This window comes from Staurois parvus, unplaced genomic scaffold (assembly GCF_062004578.1).
Source record: "Staurois parvus isolate SC_StPar_1 unplaced genomic scaffold, SC_StPar_1.0 ptg000748l, whole genome shotgun sequence".
NCBI classification, from domain to species: Eukaryota; Metazoa; Chordata; class Amphibia; order Anura; family Ranidae; genus Staurois; species Staurois parvus.
Genome location: NW_028318544.1, coordinates 3,021,604 through 3,040,450, shown reverse-complemented (window position 1 = coordinate 3,040,450; position 18,847 = coordinate 3,021,604). Strand labels below are relative to the sequence as shown.

Here is an 18,847-nt window from a genome sequence, read left to right as displayed (position 1 = left end):
GTCTATCTCAAATCTCCTATTGCTTTTTGTAGTAAGGACACAGATTGCCATAAAGTGGTTGTAAAGCTTAATTTTTTTTTGCTAAAATAATAACCATGTTATACTTACCTGCTCTGTGCAATTGTGTTGCACAGAGTGACCCAGATTCTCCTCTTCTGGGGTCCCCCTCTGACATTCTTGGCTCCTCCTCTTCTGTGTGCACCCCCATAGCAAGCCACTTGCTATGGGGGCACACCTGTGGGCTGTCTCCCAATCCAGGCTGTGTTTGTCCATAGAGAGGCAAAGTGTGGTTTGGCCCTGCAACTTGCTCCATTCTCACAGGATTTGATTGACAGCAGCAAGAACCAATGCCTCTGTGTCTTGTGAGGAGAGGAACACATACCAGTGTCCTTGCAGATAGAGGTAGGACTCAGGTAAGTATTTATGGCAATGTGGGGGGCAATACAACTACTGATATATTTGTCACCTTAATGCAGGGAATGCATTAAGGTAAAAAAAAGTTCTGACTTTAGAACCACTTTAAACATCTCAGATTCTATCCAAAACAAAAATATAAAAAAGTTTAGGCTTTACATACACTTAAACCACTTCCCGTCATGTGATCACATAAATAGTAGTAAGCAAGATGTCACTTCCTGACATCATTGCTTACTACGTGTGAAATCTGTGAATGATCACACAGGTCACATGGTACAAGGCTATTCACAACAGCCTTGTACCATGTGACAAGCTGTGACCAATCACAGCTCTCATAGTATTTCTCAATGGCTGCAGGAACGCAGCCAGAGAGAAATACAAATGATTGCTTTTACAGCCTTTATGGGTGTAAAAGCAATCAGTGTAAAAAAAAAATAAAAATCTTCATCACCCTCCACCAAGTAGTACAGTGTCACTATGGTGACACTGTACTGCTAGGGTGACAGTATATTAAAAAAAAAACATAAATAATAATATAAAAAAATAAAATAAAAATGTCAAATGTTTTTAAAAAAAATTATAATTTTTGGTTATAAACTAAAAAACTAATTTGGGTTATTTATTTTTTTTTACTAAAAAGATAACTGAATAAATTGTGGCCAAGATTTATGAAGCAAGATTATTTATTTGCAACATTTTATAAGAAAAACACTTTTTTCCAAATTTTTTTTAACTTTTTCATTTATATAGCAAAAAAAAATAAAAATCCCAGTGGTGAATAAATACCAACAAAATAAAGTGTTATCTCTCTCAAAAAAATGCTAAACAATTCATATGGGTACAGTGTTACATGACCGCGCAAGTGTCATTCAAAGTGTGATAGCACTAAAAGCTGAAAATTGGCCTGGACTGGAAGGGGGTAAAAGTGTCCGGACTTGAAGTGGTTAAGAAAACACTACAATATAGGCTTCACTTTCTCTTTAATATGTATTTAAACCCAGTCACAACACTCTCACATCAACTTTAACATGTTAATTGAATTTAAGCATTTTCAATATTTTTAAGTTGCAGCTTTTATTAAAAATCAATAGAATACCTAGATACCTAGAGATCTGGCCATTTAGGTCCTTGTTCAGGTGCTTCCAGTTATGACTCAGTCCCAGTTTCCAAATTGTTCTCTTGCCTTGCCATCCTGTCACACATGCAGGAAGAGGCCATTTCATCACATATTACACATTCATGGTTTGCTGTTGTCACGAGGAAATGCTATGCAAGTGCATGCAGTTATGAAGTGGCTGCTGGATATCAGTGGTACTGAAATGCAACAAAAGAAGAAAAAAAAACTGGAAACAAGTATTTTGTTGAAAAAATATGACTATTGTTTATGATGCAGTTCTTCATCAAACTAGATGTCATTCAGTTCGTGTTTACATCTACTTTTCATCTCCGGTTTTTGTAGTATGTATTTTTACAGACAGCTGATTTCCATATGCATCCCCTGACCTTGTGGTTTGTCTCCATGCTGGAAATACAAAATAAGGAATTCATGTGGTTAAGATGTTCATTTAAATGAGTAAAACACAGGCAATGTAAACAAAGGATGAATGCAAAGGCTTTTTACCATTTCAATGTGTGTTCTGGAGATAGCACAATCGAACAATGTTCCACTGTCGGGAACATTTTATAAGACCAGTATCATAAAACTACTTGTCACATTTTTCACAGTTCAAGTATTAAGTCGTAAATACAGTAGAGACGTTCCAGCAACAATCAAGTGAATTGCAAACCATAAATTTCAGAAGCTGAACCAGGCAATAGAATTAGTTTGCGGAATCAAATGTATGGTGTCAGTGTGTTAAAGTTCTGGAATTAGCCGTACCATTCAATGAAAGCATTCATTTGAAATCAATAGATTATAGTGATTAATTTGCATTAGACTGTATTTCACTGTACACATTATCCATTGTATAAAGGCGTTCTTGTACTCTTGAACTTAAAATTCATTTTCCTAGAATAAAAATTTGTATTAAGTCCAAAATGGCTGCTCTGTCTGTTGGAATATGAATAAATGCCTTTTTAATGTCAGGGTTGTTTCATGACCCCAGCATATCCAAAGCAGAAGGCTGTTTGACTGGAGGATGTTTAAAAGTGAAAACATATCAAATACATATGTAGCGCTACCCCTAAAATAGCCGCTTGGAATTTGCCCAGGTTCTTTTTCCAGTAGATTGCCCCACAGCCAAGCACACAATCACAGTCACTTGTTGGCTCAATAACAACAAACTAGGGCGGTTCGTTTTGTTGTTTTTTTATTTTTGGAGTAACTGAGATAGGTTTGAGGGAATTGAGTGGGATACTCCAAAAAGAGAACTATATACAAGTTGAGGACAGTAAACTCTTTTCTGAAAAAACTATAGCAGAAGTCCTTGCAATAGCAAACTGTGCACTTGGCTTTGTAGTAGAAGCAGTTAAAAGCAGACCTCTTTCTTTAGAGCAAAGTCCCTTGACATAGAGCTATATAGATTGAGCTCTTCAGCACATCAGCGGATGTCTCCTTTGGACAAACACACAGCTGACTGTCTAGCAAAAAGGTATGGCAGTAGTCCAAAAGTTTCTAAGATCTCTCACAGCAGTCTGTACTCACAAATGTCAAGGGAAATTTGGTTGCCTCCTTCCAACGTCCGTGCAACACCTTTCTCCTGTGATACCAGACTAGATCTTCAGATGACAGTCCCTTAGTCATCTCTCTGTAGCTTCAGCATCCAAGCCCTCAAGTCACCCACCTGAGGCCTCACGAACAGCAAGCACATGGCAGCAACCCCTCCAGGCTGGACTTCCACTCTGCAGGCAAAGACCCAGAAACTCTGTGTCTCAGAGTACTTATACAGACTCCCAACAGCCTTCAAGGCCACCCTCCCTGGGATTGGCCAGGGCTGTATAAATAATTCATACTGCTATTTACTTTCCTCCACACCTATGTTCCAGAGGATTCTACTGTTCTCTGGAAAACAGAGGAAACAATCAAACCAGCAACAGCTGAAACACTGAGCAGACCTAACTAATCACATGCAGCTGCACTGATTACAGTAAGCACAACTAACTTTACCTAACACAACTATTACAGGCACACTGGTTACAGTGAGACAAGCTAAATTTACCTACCAAACAAAAATAAAGTTCCTCTGAACACAGTGAGTCAGCACTAAATCTACCTAATCCTAGCACCTACCTAGGGTGCGCTACCAGGGGCGGACTGACAACTCATGGGGCCCCCGGGCAATAGGGAATCATGGGGCCCCTGTGTCCTTGCCCAAACTAAAAAAAGCCTATGAAAAAGGTACCAGGGGCATCTCATGGGGCCCCCTACTGACCCCGGGCCCTTGGGCAGTGCCCGAGTTTCCAAATGGTCAGTCTGCCCCTGGGTGCTACACATATTTAACTTAAATATGCTTAAAAATATAAACATATACTTAAAATTACATGAATATAAAAGCAGTGACAATCTGTAACTGAGAGACACCAGGCTATAGGACCAGGGGTCATCTTCCCCAGGCCAGTAATAATAGATTGTGTTGGGCTACTGGACCTGTGTGGAGATAGTTCACCATTCAGACATCAATCTGGGACCTGCATGTGTGTAAAATGCTCAGAATTATATATACAGTACATGCTTTCTGGTTACACCTTTTGTCACAATGTGTAGTAGATGGAAGTCTTCCAACACCAACCTTCATTGCAGCTCGCAGATGACAGGTGATTCAGTGCAGAATGCTGCAAAGGAAGCTGGAAGAGATGAAAAGTTGTGACGTAATAAATCATATCCAGTAAGTACACCCACCCTTCACTATGGCTCTAAATTACTGTGACCCCTGTGACACATATTGGATGGTAGGCCTCTCTTTTTCCTACAGAAATCTGTCCCTACCATAAAAAGGGCTAGTTGGTTGTTTTTGCCCAGGTCTCTGTTCTCTAGTGAAAGAGTCAAAACCTAAAACATAACCCAAGAACAAAAATTATATATATATATATATATATATATATATATATATATATATATATATATATATATATATATACACACACACACTATATTGCCAAAAGTATTGCCCCCACCCTTCAAATTATTGTATTCAGGTGTTCCAATCACCTCCATGGCCACAGGTGTATACAATCAAGCACCAAGGTATATAGACTGCTTCTACAAACATTTGTGAAAGAATGGGTCGCTCTCAGGAGCTCAGTGAATTCAAGCGTGCTACCGTGATGGCTTGCCACCTGTGCAACAAGCCCATCCATGAAATGTCCTTGCTACTAAATATTCCAAAGTCAACTGTTAGTAGTATTATAACAAAGTGGAAGCAACTGGGAACAACAGCAACTCAGCCACCAAGTGGTAGGTCATGTAAAATGGCAGAGCGGGGTCAGCGCGTGCTGAAGAGCACAGTGCGCAGAAATCGCCAACTGTCTGCAGAGTCAATAGCTAAAGACCTCCAAACTTCGTGTGGCCTTCAGATTAGCACAACAGTGCATAAAGAGCTTCATGGAATGAGTTTCTATGGCCAAGCAGCTGCATCCAAGCCTTACATCACCAAGTCCAATGCAAAGCGTTGGATGCAGTGGTGTAAAGCACGATGCCACTAGACTCTAGAGCAGAGTTCTCTGGAGTGACGGATAATTCTTCTCTGGCTGGCAATCCGATGGACATGTCTGGGTTTGGTGGTTGCCAGGAGAACGGTACTTGCCTGAATGTATTGTGCCAAGTGTATAGTTTGGTGGAGGGGGATTATGGTGTGAGGATGTTTTTGAGGGGTTGGGATTGGCCCTTTAGTTCCAGTGAAGGGAACTCTTAAGGCGACAGCATACCAAGACATTTTGGACAATTTCATGCTCCCAACTTTGTGGGAACAGTTTGAGGGTGGCCCCTTCCTGTTACAACATGACTATGCAGCAGTACACCAAGCAAGATCCATAAAGACATGGATGAGCGAGTTTGGGGTGGAGGAACTTGACTGCACAGAGTCCTCACCTCAACCCGATAGAACACCCTTGGGATGAATTAGAGCAGAGACTGCGAGCCAGGCCTTCCGGTCCGACATCAGTGCCTGACCTCACAAATGCACTTCTGGAAGAATGGTCAAACATTCCCATAGACACACTCCTAAACCTTGTGGACAGCCTTCCCAGAAGAGTTGAAGCTGTTATAGCTGCAAAGGCTGGGCCAACTCAATATTGAACCCTATGGACTAAGACTGGGATGCCAATAAAGTTCATGTGCATATAAAGGCAGGCAGCCCAATACTTTTGGCAATACAGAATATATATATATCTATATATATAGATATATATAGATATATATATAGATATATATATATAGTATATATTTATATATATTGCAGGTTACCAGCCCTTGATGTCATGGCTGCATAGCTTTAATTTTTCAGGCTAAGAATATTTCAGCAAAAATATCTGTTGCTTTTGAAAGGAATCCAGTATCCTTGTCCTCTCCTGTGAGCTGACCTTAAATCATAAAACAATATTATCTTTGTTCTGTAAACTAGTAATCTTTCCATTACCCTTATAATAGACATAAGTGAAGACATTTGAAGTCATTCCTGGGTGACAACTATGGCTCATCCCAGAGAAACAGTGAAAGAGTGAGTGTAGCCAAGCCCAGGAATTGTGTTATTTGTAGAATTACCTGGTGGAAAAAAAGAAAAAACTTCTGAAAAATTAGAATTAATGCAGCCACCGCATCTAAGCATTGGAAAAGTGCAATATAATTATTATTTTTAGGAAAGAGATGCCATCATGCAATTAGAGGTATTTCACTCACATCAATAAGACAGAAATTCCATCCAGTCCAAGTCAATTTTATTTTAGTATGTTTTGCATTTGGAAACACATTCAGGCTACATTCAATCTAACAGATTGCAGTTCGTAAACTGACCACACTTCTCTGTGTAGTTACACCTACATGCCACACTGTGACCACACTGTAGAACTGAAGTATGTATGTTCCCCAAGTTTCAACAACGCACAGCTGTTACATTTCATTATTTCACTTACAGTATATTATATGAAAACACAGAACCTGTTTCTCATATAATTGCTCATTTTCTCTGTACAGTTGACTCATATAAAACACACTAATTTATATTGCTGCATATAACCCTGTACTATAAAGGACCAGTTTGTAAAAATGTTTACACTGAAAATGTTTGAAAATGCAGACATAGCATAAGGTTGTAATATACTAGTCACTTTCATTTTTCTTAAACTGCATAGCAAAGGACCATTTAAGTGCTATGAGTTTTTTCCAAATTGGTGCAATAAAATCTGTGAATAAAAACATAATTTGGATTAGGTAACCTGTTTTATGGCACCTGATATACACCAGATACGTTTCTTGTCTTGCTCACCATTTCATCATGTTTCTGTTGAAATAAAGACCAGTCACTGGTTAATCTCATTTTCTTTTAAAAGGGGTTATCATGTACATTTGTCATATTTATGTGGCAAAAAAAAGAATGTAAATAAAAGAGATTATCCATTATAAAGAAAAGCAAACTACCGATTCTTTACTCTGCATATCAGTGAAAAGTAGCCCTGCTCTTCCCCATACCCCTTTTCCTTTGGCATATATCCTCAGGTATCAGGTTTTATCCTCAGGTAGTATAGCATATATCCCAGATGAAACATTTGTTTTCAGTGTCAGAAAACCCTACTAGTTCTAGGGTCCAGTATGCTTAGTGTAGTTTTTTCCCTCCCATACCGTCCACACTAAGAAACACAATTCATTTTTAATCACATGCAACATGAGCTCCTTCTAACACTTAACCTTCTCCTACCTGAACACATAACTATTTCTTAACAGTAGTGTTACTAAACCCACAACAGTAAAATCAGTCTGTATATGCAGTAAAGCATGCTTGTTATACTCACTGTGGAACCTAAGGGGTTAATCCACCGCATTGTGTAAAAAAGGTTGTTTGATCCTGTCTTCTCTGGTCTTCTCCTTCTACTGTCCCCAATCCATCTGCTGGTAGTACAGAGCCCTAGGAGGCACTCTGCACATGGAGGCACTCTGTTTGGTATGTACTGCTAAAGAGCTTCTTTTTTGGGAGGGTGCATATGATCGGCACAGGACCAATAAGTATTGTCCAGACAGAGGGTCAGGGGTCATGCAGCCTCATAGGACAGTCAGAGGAGAATGAAAACTCCTCCTACAAGTTTTAACTAGAGCTTGGCAGGACACTGATAGAAGTCTCAAGACTGCTATATACTGCTGATGAGAAAAGGTATGTAGCAGTTTATATTTACTAAAATAATTGCATTTCTGTGTTCTGTGTAATGTGGGAGACCAGATAAAGTGAATGTAGTGACCTGGGTTTAGTAACACTTTAATGTTTAACTGCAGCATTAGATATACAGTAACTCCTAAATGAGCTCTTTAAATGAAACTCAATATAAACTTTCCCCTAAACACTTTAAAGTTTTAGTTCATGGTTTCAGAAAACATTAATAGGTGAACTAACACCCTACACCCGCCCCACCACCAGATCCATGTTTTGCTTACCTCCATGGGTGATTAGTTGTCAGTGCCCACATATCCAGCGTGTGGTCCAGGGATTTAAAATCTCTGCTCTTCTCCCTCTTAACTCTGCAAGTTTTTGGGATAACTTCTGATTGGTCAGCATTACAAACTACTTTTTATTGTATGAATGGCTCAGAGCACCACTTATTGGTCAGCAACAGACAGAAGCGCTTTTAGCCTTCCCAGAAGCCCTAGAGAATGAAGAGGGAGAATAGTGGGGATTTTAAATCCCTGGACCGCTTCACTGCTTGTGAAGTCATCAACTGTGCATCACCCATGGGAGGTAAGTACAGCTGGGACTGAGGGGTTTTAGTGGATTAGTTCACGTTTTAATTTTTTCTGAAAAGATGAGCTAACAATTTAAGTGCTTTCCCGCTGCCCTATAGTAGAACTACTGCTACAGGGTGGCAGGGTTGTGCAAAATTACATATATATACGTGATTTGCATTTCCGGTTAGGGAGCTCACGCATGTGCCACACTACCCGGGCCGCCATTGGTGGCTAGGGATGTTAATCTCCGGGTCCCGGCTGGAGATTCCTCACTGGCACCCGGAGATTGTTGGGACAAGCTGACAGGAGAGAGACCTGTGTGTAAACATCACAGGTCTCTCGCCTGCCAGCAAGGACATGCTGCTTTGTATTTCTCTGCACAGCAGAGAAATACAAAGCAGCATGTCTGCCTAGTAAAACACACATTGCACATAATGTAAAACAGCACACAGTGAACTCTTTGATCGCCCCAGATGTTAACCACTCCTTGCCCAGTGTCATTAGTACAGTGTCAGTGCTTTTTATTAGCACTGCTTACTGTATTAGTGTCAGAATGCCCACTGCGGTCCCGCAGACCTGCTATAAATCGCCGATCCCTGCCAAAAAAATTGCATAATATATACTGCCATTTGTAGACGCTATACCTGTCACTTAAACCAATTAATTTACATGTACTGGGATTTCTTTTAGCAAAGACATGTAGCAGAATACATTTTGGCCTAAATTTATGAAGAAATTTGTTTTTTAAACTTTTTTAATGGATGTTTTATAGCAAAAAGTCAAACATATTGGTTTTGTTTTTTTCAAAATTGTCAGTCTTTTTTTGTTTATAGCGCAAAAAATGCAAAATACACATGTGATCAAATACCACCGAAAGAAATCTCTGTTTGTGGGAAAAAAGGACAGAAATTTCATCTATGTACAACATTGCATGAGCGCGCGATTGTCAGTTAAAATAACGCAGCGCCGTAATAATGGTCTGGTCAGGAGGGGGGGGGGGGTAAATCCTCTGGAGGGCAAGTGGTTAAAGCTGATCTCCAGAAACAAAAACAATATACCCTTTACCAAATCCCATGTGCCATATCTATATTTTTACTGTGAAATAACTACTAAAATGCCCTGATTAGTTTCCTTAAACTGTCATGTGACAATTGGGGTCCCAAGTCTTGTATCCTCTGCTCTGTAGTATAGGAGGGTCTCTTTTGTGGTACCCACATTGCTTCCAGGTGATCTGGATGCTGCCTATTGGCTATCAGAATAGCCAATAGCAGGGGGTCCTCATAGTCTTCAAGCATAACAAAAGTCATTACACAAGACCAGTCGCTTAAAGTGTTACTAAACCCAGGACCCTGCATTCACTGTATCTGGTCTCCCACAGTACACAGAACATGAAAATGCAATTATTTTAGTAAATATAAACTGCTGAAAACCTTTTCTCATCAGCAGTTAGAGCAGTCTTGTGGCTTCTATCAGTGTTTGGCAGATTACTGGTTAAAGCTTGCAGGAGGAGTTTTTTCTAGGAGGATGCAGAACCCCTGACTTCTGTCTGTGCAGTGCTCATTGGCCCTGTGCTGATCACATGCACTCTCCCAAGAAAAAAAAGCATCCGCAGTGTCTCCACACAATATGTCTTATCAAGCGATAAGAGGAGGACACTGGAGGAAGAGGAGGATCAGAGAGGTCAGGATCAAACAGCCTTTTTACACAATGCAGAGGATTAACCCCTTAGTTTGCACAGTGAGTATAACAAGCATGCTTTACTGCATATACAGACTGATTTTACTGTTGTAGGTTTAGTAACACTTTAAGCAGATAACAAAACACACTGTAAATTCACCAAATGTGTGGTGCTAAACTAATAAACATGTTTATAATAATGTGTAATTCATCGATGAGAATAATATAGTAACAAAATCAATAAAGTGCTATTATGGATGTCCAATTAATATAAAAGACAATATTCATAAATGTTGATAGCATTCATGTTATATTGTTGTATAAGTTGTATTTACTTTTGTTATCAAGCGCAACTTCCTATTTACTTATAAAAAACATCCATCACGGCGACCAATAGAAAGGAGCAGGAAGTAAAAGGGGGAGGCCAGATCGCAACATTACAAAGAAATGAAGATTAGGACAGCGTAGGTTATTAGGCCACTGTGTGATCTTGTAATATTCCTAAAGTCCAATTGAACATTCTCAGCACATCAAAAATGTTCAATGCCTTACAGTTTAGTTCCTCGATTTTCTTTTATATGAACATTTATTAATTTACTAATAAGTTTCAAGTTTTTTTTTGTTTTAACAGATCCAGCAGAACAACATTTCAAATTGAGAGGCAGACTACAAAAACCACACATCATTATGATGTAGAATGCACAGTAAGAAAAAGTCACATAGGTAATTTACAGTAATATAAAAACAATCATAAAAAAATAAAGATCAAGTACATGAAAGAGGTAGGCAGCAATAAAGGCAGAAAAACCGCAGGACTAACAAAGAATCAATACAAATCAGAGTACGATAGACATTCAATCTAACATTAAGTGTCGATGTGTTTTCCAACCATCCCATTTTCTGTTGAATAAATGCATCCTATCCAATAGTGTATACTGAATATGTTTTATGAGCAGGACCATATCCACTCTTCTCAAAACAGAGGCCAAAGGGACTACTGGTGACCTCCAATTAAGGGCAATGGCCCATAGGGTGGAAACGCAACAGAACAACATTTCTGGTTGGGGCTTCTATAAACTGTACTATAAAATTGTCTTTCAAGAAGATTATACATTTTTGCCCTTTTTCAGTTCCAGCAGTGCCATTACACCATTCAATTTTAGGGTATGTACAGTCTCTAATTATTACCATTGTATCACCATATGCAACCCTGTTTATCTGTGTAAGGAATTGAGTATCTACCTTCTCATTAATACTATGAGCGCTATAACAAACTCAAATAATGACCTTCATAGTATGCTCACCCATAATGCCTCAGCACCATTGCACTCTCCATCAACAAAGTCCTCCTTCACACTCACTGTCAGATCACTTCTTACAGACAGACACTGCCACCTTTTTGTTTTACCTTGTCTCTCTCTGAAAGAGAGTATAGTCAGGAACATTAACAGCTCAGTCCTATCAAGAACATACATCAAAGCTTCCAACTCTCCTGTTTTGCTTGGCAGACTTCTGGCATTGGTAAACAAACATTTTACTCCATTGTTGCATTTTGCATTTGTATTAACAAGATCTTTTCTTGTAGTACAAGTAGTACTGTTGTACTGCCAATCTTTGTTTGTAACATCGGAATCTACTTATGCCCTCCCATAGTCCTTCTCCCATCTTTCCTCGCTCCACCCTCCATTAGTATCCCTATGTATACATGCAGCTGTGGAGTGGAATTTGCCTTGGCTGCTTATGATGGATGCAGCACAATGACAGATTCCTGGTGGGATAGCTCAGGCAGGTTCGGACTAGAATCACATTGAAATGAATGGGCTGCGCTAAATGCAGCACACAAAAATACATGTCCACTTTGAACCTGCAGAGTTATAAATGGAGCCTTACACATGGTTTGCCCTCACATGAGTTCTCAGCATTGCATAGATACAAAGTAAGTCAATAGTCTCCTGTCTATTTGGTCTGTTTAGACCCTCAACCTGCTTTAGCACAGACTAAACATTTCCTGAGGGATCAGACTGGTTAGCATACCTGTCTATAAGGCCAGACAGGCCTTTATATTTGCTTCTTAAATGTCTGTCTACATAAATTTTCTGTCTCCTGGGGACTAGCTGGACTACATTCCTTTTCCCTGTCCCCAATGTGCTCCTTTAACTGATAAAACTATGTTACTAATTACTACTACTTACTACTAATTACTAAAACTATATTACTAATTATTAACTATATGGTACTATTTGCATCCCTAGACAGTGACAAACCATCTGACTGTCACACCTGTCAAATAATATATGCTTATGTCCAACCAATCCTGCTTGGCTAGTGACCTTTGTGCTGCAATTAAGTCACCAAATTGGCTCTGATTGGACAATAAAGGGAAAGCATCACACAGACAAGGTCATAACTCTTGTCTCTCCATTTGGACAACAGTAGAGCTCAAACTGTTACTGCTCGCCCTCTCTAAGGATGTGCGCTATTGAGTGCAGAACTAGAGGAGGCTGATATCCAAGCAGATTCCAGTATTTGTGCTATTTCTTTGTAAAAATACATTTAATTATTTTTAATAGAGGTATAACAGGATTAAATTGAGCTAAGTAATATCTGCCTGGAGTTCAGCTTTAACCCCTTGATACTAACGTAACACAAATATGCAGCCTCACAGAACTGGGCTTTTTTCTGTGGGGCCGCACATTTGCTTACCTGTGTTTGTGCTGCACGCTCCCAACACAAAGACTGGGGTGTCACTAAGAGCCCCGGGTCCCGTTCTAATGATCGGGACCCGGGACTCCCAATTTCAGGTCATATGATCGCTGTGCTAGCCTCTGATTGGCTATCAGTCACTGTACAGCCCAGCCCCTTGATTTTTTTTCTCTCTCTATGAATGAAGTAGAGAGATACATTGTATCTCTCTAACTCCTGGCATAGAGGGAAAAAAATGTTTGTAAAAAATAAATAAATAAATAAATATTTTTAAAAAGAAAGAAAGAGAAAGAAAGAAAAAGAAAGAAAGAAAGAAAGAAAGAAAGAAAGAAAGAAAAAGAAAGAAAGAAAGAAAGAAAGAAAGAAAGAAAGAAAGAAAGAAAGAAAGAAAGAAAGAAAGAAAAAGAAAGAAAAAGAAAGAAAGAAAGAAAGAAAGAAAGAAAGAAAGAAAGAAAGAAAAAGAAAAAAAATCCTAGATCAAGGTTTGATCTAGTTCAGTGCCAGGGTAAGTGTGGGTCAAGGTCAGGGTCAAAGGTCAAAGTCAAAAGGTCAGGGTCAAAGGTCAGGATTTTTATTTTTTTTAAAAAAAAAATTGGGATTAGTGTCAGTTACTGTCAGTGTCAATGTGTTATAGGTAAACAAAAAGCAAAATGCACAGTATTGTTTCTGGGCAGTACTACGGGTACAAACAACAATAACATACACATATATGGTATTGCTGTTCATCAGGAACTGGAAAATTTATTTTGGATTGTTCTTTGGTGGTAGATTCTGGTAGTAACAAGAAACAGACAGCTAAATTAAAAAAAAATTATATTTTATTTTACTATTTTGGGCCAGTTTTCCTTTGATAATAAAAAAATCAGGAGATATTTATTACCATTTACCACCAAATGAAAGCCCAATTTGTCCTGAAAAAAAACAAGGTATATCACCTGGATGTACAAAGTAGTTGTGATGATATGTACGATTTTACTAACACATGTCAACATTGCAAAATTGTGCTTGGCATTAAGATTTGTTTTGCACTTAGGCGTGAAGGGGTTAAAACAAACATGAAACATTTCAAGCTCATTGATGTTAACCTTAGTTTGCACATGTTCTTTGACTATGAAATATGTCTTGAATTTGATTTTGGCAATAATAGCATTGATGGGAGACACAATATTTAATGTTAAGCAACACACGAGTTTATACCCAACAATGAATTGGTGAAAAATTAAATTACATTTTTAAAAAATCAATTGTCCATAACTGAAGACCTGACTGTCTGGAATGTTATTTTATATGTTTTATCCCCTTTAAATTTACATGGTGATTTCATTATTATTTGACTTATTAGTAACATGCACTTCTTATGTTTATTTGAATTTGTCGTTGTGTTGTTTGGAATCAGTTTGAAAAGTGGCTTAACATAAACCAGAGCCAGACGTGTTAGTTGAACTACACAGTTCCTGAGTGTTCTCGGTAAAGGGCATTTCTAGGAGATGTTAATAGGCAGAAAGTATAATTACATGTCAGACTAAACTGATGCCAGAGTTTTTTGTGGCCTCATAAGCTTAAGTGGATTAATTAAGTGGGATAAGAATACAATGACTGTGTACACAGATATGGCTTCATGTTTTAATTTAAAGTTGAACTTTAGGCAAAAGATAAAAGACACAAATAAATGGTTCTCTGTAATCATTAATACATAATTAAAGTGGAAGTAAAGGCAAAACCTAACTAACTCTAAATTTAATCTCAGCCACATTCTAAGCCTAAACTATCTAGTCCTGTAAAGAAAAAAAATCACTATACTTACCTTTTCTGCAGCTGCTCTGGTCTGATCCTATGCTGAGCTGTCAGCAGCGGCTTCAGCGTGTAGGAGTGTGCAGGAGAGCCAGCCGACAACAGAAGCCCCATAGTAACTCTATGCATGATGTCACTTCCCAGCCATTGTCTGTGTCTTCTGCATAGACTGGACTGGATCGGCTACAGAACAGGTAAGTATAGTGATTTTTTTTTTTACAGGGCTAGATAGATTAGGCTTAGAGTGTAGGTTTAGAGTATGTTAGGTTTTGCCTTTACTTCCACTTTAAATTTAATTTTTTGTTAACAGTTGCATTTATTGAAATCGTACAAAAGTATAACAAGGCAAGGTACATAAGAACAGGCAAACTTAAGGCAGTCAGTATAAATGCAATGCACATGGAATTCCAACGCTAAAAATCTTACGGAGTCAACTGGTCATTCTGAATAAAAAAAGGGGGGGGGGGAAGGGGAAAAGGTAAGAATAGGGAAAGCCCCGAGAGGGGGGGGGAGAGAAGAGGAAGAAAAAAATAGAGGGGGAAGGAGAAGAAAAAAAAAGAGGGGCAAAAAAGAAAAGCAAATCATAACCAAGCAAGTAAACAGTACAGACTGGACATACCCGCAAGAGAATAAGCCAATTATTATACCGTAAGGCCCTGAGCCTCCACCCACCCAGCCCATATTTTTCAAATTTAGCTGGACAATTACAGCTCATATAAGTACGTTTGTATAACGGAAGCGCCCTGTTTTTTTTTTTTTTTTATAAATATTTATTAAATTTTTCCAATTCATATACAAAACATTTCAACATTTCTATTAAAATAATTATCCCAAATGTTTTCTCTTCTTACATAAATTATCCCTGTATATGACTTTCTTTCCTTGCCCCCCCCCCTCCACCCCCCTATCTCCTCCAACCCCTCCCACGCTCAACATTCTTTTTACTCTCGTTAACTCCATATTATTCTGTTGTTTCTAAATCTCAGTTCTAAGCCAGCTTCCAGGAATATTATCTCTTCATATATTTCACCTTTTCTCTGTATTCTTCCCAGCCTTTCCATTTTTTATTATATAACTCCAGCTTGTCCTCGTGCGTGTAATACAATCTTTCTGTCCCAGAGATCTGATTTACTCTAGCCATCCAATCCTCCTCAGTTGGCACCTCTCTTTTCTTCCAGAACCTTGGTATCAGACTCTTCGCTGCGGTCAAGTAATGCCATATCCCAGAACTCTTATATGTTTTCACTGAGAGTTCTGAGATATGGAGGAGACATACTTCTGGATCTAATCCTATATTGATTTTTGTGATTTTCCCTATCAAATAAACTATCCTCCGCCAAAACACCTGTATTTCTGAACACTCCCACCACACATGATACCACGTGCCCACCTCTCCACAACCTCTCCAACACATCTGTGAGATTTCTGTATTCATCTTGTGCTCCAGATAGGGGGTAATGTGCCATCTATTCAAACACTTATAGTTTATTTCCACTTCTCTCATACTAATATTTTCGTGAATTAATGTGAACATCTTCTTCTTCTCCTCCTCCTCTATTTTTCTTCCCATATCTCTTTCCCATTTCTCTATGTGCATTAATTTTGTGTCTATATCAAGTTCCATTAATATCTTGTGTATTTTTGCCGTACCATGTCTACCATTTCCCCGTGACTCAAAGATTCTCTCAAATGGATTCCAGTCTTTTCTAGTTCTTATTGGTTTTGGAAGGCTTTCAAAGAAATTCTTCAGTTGGTAATATCTTAGTCTATCCATCTTATTAAAGACTTCACCCTTTCTTTCCTCCATATCCTTATATGACCCCATTTCCTCTCCTACCATTATATCTCTCAATTGCGCCTCCTGTTTTTTTATCCATTTCCCTGCTATACTATCTTTTCCCGGGATGAAATATTTTGTGTTCCTAAGTGGCATTAGTTGTGAATTAAAAACCCACCCCTTTTGTCTGTGTAATAAATCCCATTCTTTTAAAACATTAAGAGTGTACGTGCTTGTGCTCTCCTCTAATTCTCTATATTGTGCAGGGACCCAGATACTATTACTCAAACTTTTTCCACTCAGTGCTTTCTCAATTTTAACCCAAGTTTTCTCCGGATTATGAATCCAGTCGAAGATTCTTGCAATAATCCCTGCTTTGTAATATCTCCTAAAATCTGGTACCCCCAATCCTCCTCTTTCTTTGCTTCTGGTCAGTGTTTCATAACCTATTCTAGGCTTTTTATTCCTCCATATGCATTTTATTATCATTTTCCTCAGTTCTTTAAAATATGCCTCTGGGAGTTTGATTGGGATCATTTGAAATTTATATAATACTTTGGGGACTATTACCATCTTTATCAAGTTTATGCGACCTATCCACGATGGATTTCCATTTCCCACTCTTCTCAACTCCTCCTTGATTTCATTTAATAGCGTTATATAATTGGCTTTATAAAGGTTCTTATTTGAGGCTGATAGTTTTACTCCTAGATATTTTAATTCTTTATCTCTCCAAAGGAAAGGGAATTCCTCTTGTAGTTTTTCTTTTTCACTATTTTTGAGATTTATGTTTAAGATTTTGGTCTTTGTCGGGTTAATTTTTAGGTTTGACAGGTCTCCGTACTCCCTCAATGCTTTCATTAGATTTGGAAGTGATGTTCTAGGGTTTCCTACATAAAACATCAGGTCATCCGCATAAGCCACTACCTTGTGTTCTCTATCACCTATCTTTATTCCTTTTATGTCTATATTCCTCCTAATCATGGACAGCAAGGGCTCCAGTGATAACACATATAGCAATGGAGACAATGGGCATCCCTGTCTTGTACCATTTGACATCTTAAAGTACTCTGATCTTCCTCCATTTACCATTATGGTAGCGGTAGGCCCTCTGTACAACTCACTAATCCACCCTCTCATTCCATCTCCCATTCCTAATGCTTCCAGAGTATCCATCATAAAACCCCAACTCACTCTGTCGAATGCCTTCTCAGCGTCTATCGACATCAGTATCATTGGGGTTTTCCCTTTTTTGCCCTCCTGTATAAGCAACAATGATCTCAAAGCATTATCTCTACCCTCTCTTCCCGAGACAAACCCCACCTGATCTCCATGTATCCACTCCGGCATCAGCTCTTTCAGTCTATTTGCCAGAACCTTTGCATATATTTTAGTGTCTACATTCAGCAGCGCTATTGGACGATAACTCGCACATTGTGAGGGATCTTTATCTTCCTTCTGTATCAATACTATATTCGCCTGTAAAGACTCTCCCCTTATCTCTATCCCGTTCCCCAAGGCGTTCATATAAATCTTCATTTTGGGGATTAAAAGCTCTTTATATTTTTTATAGTATTTGGCCGTATATACATCCGGACCCGGGCTTTTCCCTCCCGCCATACTTTCTAATGCTATTTTTATTTCCTCTAAAGTTATTTCTGCCTCTAGAGAGTTCCGTTGTGTTTCTCTTAATTTCGGTAGGCCTGCCTCCTCTAGGTATGTCTTTCTTTTCCCTCTATTTACTATTTCCGTTTTCCTAAGCGTATCCTGAGGTATGATATTATACAGCTCATTATAATACTCTTTAAATATTCTAGCAATATCCTTGGTTGAGTGTACAAATTCCCCCTTGGGATTTCTTATTTTCTCGATATAATTTCTATTTTTCTTCTTTCTTAAAGTTCTCAATAAATACTTTCCCGGCCTATCTCCCCATCTGTACCTTTCACTTGTTATTTTATTAAAGACTCTTCTTTTTTCCTCCTCCATTACATTCTCTAATTCTTCTTTCTTCTTTATTAACATCTGCATAATCTCCTTAGATCTTTCCCTTTTATGCACCTGTTCAAGATCATATATTTCATTTAGTAATCTATTTATCTTTTCTCTCCTTTCTTTTTTCCTTTTTGCCCCCATTGCGATAAGTAGACCTCTGATGTAAACTTTATGTGCTTCCCACACCGTTGCAACCGACACATCCTCTGTTTCATTCTCTTCAAAAAACCATTCGATTTCCTTCTCAATTCTTTGACCAATCTCTTCCTCCATGAGAAGTGCCTCATTCAACCGCCATACATAACCTTCTTTCCCTTCCCTACCCCATCTTAACTTCATTGCAACTGGGGCATGATCCGACAGGGTACTTCCTTCAATTTTTACTTCTGCCACCAACTCTATCATTCGATGTTCTACTAAAATATAATCTAGTCTAGAATAAGTCTCCTGAACGTGCGAAAAGAAAGTATAATCTCTCTCCTTCTTATTCCTAATTCTCCAGATGTCCACCAACTGACATTCATGCATTAATTTCTTTAACATTCTCAAGGATTTGCTTTCCTCCCTCCTCACAGAGGAAGTGGTGTCTATCCGCGGATCCATACAGATGTTAAAGTCTCCCA

The 18,847-nt window shown here is 38.6% G+C and overlaps 1 long non-coding RNA gene across 1 annotated transcript; it reads right to left on the bottom strand.

The window, feature by feature from the left end:
- Positions 1-1,380: 1,380 nt before the first annotated feature.
- LOC149445054 (uncharacterized) lies at positions 1,381-4,284 on the bottom strand. Its single transcript, XR_016306470.1, has 2 exons — positions 4,146-4,284; positions 1,381-1,939 (listed from the first exon to the last, which is right to left on the bottom strand). It is a non-coding gene; the product is annotated as an uncharacterized LOC149445054 (long non-coding RNA).
- Positions 4,285-18,847: the final 14,563 nt, after the last annotated feature.